The sequence below is a fragment of the Triticum dicoccoides genome, chromosome 5A (genome assembly GCF_002162155.2).
Source record: "Triticum dicoccoides isolate Atlit2015 ecotype Zavitan chromosome 5A, WEW_v2.0, whole genome shotgun sequence".
Lineage (NCBI taxonomy): Eukaryota > Viridiplantae > Streptophyta > Magnoliopsida > Poales > Poaceae > Triticum > Triticum dicoccoides.
In genome coordinates this window covers 222,113,985-222,116,279 of record NC_041388.1, presented here as the reverse complement: position 1 = coordinate 222,116,279, position 2,295 = coordinate 222,113,985, and positions in this window count along the sequence as shown.

Here is a 2,295-nt window from a genome sequence, read left to right as displayed (position 1 = left end):
GATCCGGCCGCCCCTCGCCGCGCCTCCCCGCGCCGCTCCGGCCGGCCCCAGCTCCGGCAGCCGCCGCCCCCTCCTCCGCCGGAATCTCCAAGTCCGGCGACCCCCCTCCAACTCCGGCGAACAGTGCATCTACGGTGATCCTCGATCCGCGTGCGATCCAGATCTGGGATATTTTCGTCTCGGTTGACTTTTCCCTCAGAAACCCTAGCCCATGTTACATACTTTGACCTGCCGTAACTTTGCATCCGTAGCTCCGATTCATGCATATAGTATATCAAAATGTTTATCTCAGAGAGTACATCATTTCATTCCATTGCATCATTTTCATTTGAGTTCATATTGATGCCTGAAATGCTGTTAGAAGAGGGCTACTTGAGTTAATTGTCAGATCTGCTAATCCGTTTAGGTTTTTGTCTTTTTTGCCATGATTAATGTGTGCATGATATGCCCTGATGCTCTACATATGTTTTGTTAAGGGTTTTGTCATCTTTCCAGAGGTGCAACCCATGTATTTTTGTGATGTGTGTGGTGACTAGTGCAAGCTTGCAAAGTGGTGCACTTAGTAATTCTGTTTTCAGGGACTTAGCATTTTCACTAAGTCCTGGAGCTGTTTATCTCATGATGCCATATGTTCTTGTTGTTTCCTAGTGATCCGTGCCTCTTTTGATGATGATCGGTAAGGGAGTTTTGTTAATATTGTAGTGCTCTATCCATCCATGTCTTTGTTTGCAATTATGGAGCAACCTAGCTTGAGTCAATCGAACTCTACTTTTGCTACTTTGTGAATCTGGACAGATTGTCAACTTGTTTGCAATTTTGCCGGTGATGTTGTAGTTGATCCGTGCATGCTATGCTATTGTTCTTGCCATGTCCAGCTTGTATTTTGTGCCTTCTTGATGGGTGTATGCTTGTCTTTCCATGCCTTGCACCGTAGTGAGTGCATCGAGCTCGTAAACATGCCTACTTGAGTTATATTTCAGCATGTGTCAGTTTTCACTAAGTATGAAAACTGATTATGTTTTTGCTATGTTCACATGCTTGCAATTGTATTTTCTGATCCCATTTGGCTCAAGGTCACTAAGGGACTTTTGTTAAGCTCTTTGAGTAGCTCCATGCCATGCTTTACTTTGCCATGTTCAGATCCTGTAGCATGTATTTTTGTTGCTTCGAAGAGGGCTACCTGATTTGAAATTCCAGAGAAATGTTGATTTCACTAAGTCAGATCTGTTTGCCATATGCATTTTTTCCATGCTTGTTTGAACCTGTTAATGGATGAATTGGCCGTAGCTCAGTGATATAATTTTGTTAAGCATCTTGTGTGCATCCCTGCCATGTATTTTGTTGTCTTGTTTGGGTGCTGTAGCATGTTCATCTCATTGCATTTAGATGCCTACTTGCTGTAAATCGCAGACCGGTGTCATTTTTGAATCGCTTGCCATTTCCAAACCGTAACTCCGATTCCGGCGTTCTTTATATCGTTTTCAAACGATTTCATCTCATCTTTCCAGTGGCACACTTGGAATTCCAAGTTGAGGCCAGGTTCATGCATTTCCTGTCATATCTTGCATTTTACATCCCGCATCACATCCCGCATAGCATATCATCTTTGCATTGTGTTGTTTGAGTTTGCACGTGGTTGATTGTGTCCTTGTTGCTTGTTTGTCTTGTTTGGGTAGAGCCGGGAGACGAGTTCGTTAACGAGGAGCCCGTTGAGTTTGCTTTCGAGGATCCAGTCAACTCTGACCACTGTGCAGGCAAGATGATCATACCCTCGAAATCACTACTATCCTTGCTATGTTAGTTTGCTCGCTCTTATGCTATGCCAATGCTACGATGCCTACCACTTGATTTGAAGCCTCCCAAATTGCCATGTCAAACCTCTAACCCACCATGTCCTAGCAAACCGTTGATTGGCTATGTTACCGCTTTGCTCAGCCCCTCTTATAGCGTTGCTAGTTGCAGGTGAAGATTGGAGGTCGTTCCTTGTTGGAACATTTATTTTACTTGTTGGGATATCATTATATTATCTTGTTATCTTAATGCATCTATATACTTGGTAAAGGATGAAAGGCTCGGCCTCTCGCCTAGTGTTTTGCTCCACTCTTGCCGCCCTAGTTTCCGTCATATCGGTGTTATGTTTCCGGATTTTGCGTTCCTTACGCGGTTGGGTTATAATGGGAACCCCTTGATAGTTCGCCTTGATTAAAGCTTTTCCAGCAATGCCCAACATTGGTTTTACCATTTGCCACCTAGCATTTTCTTTTCCTTGAGTTCTACAGACTCAAGGGTCATCAT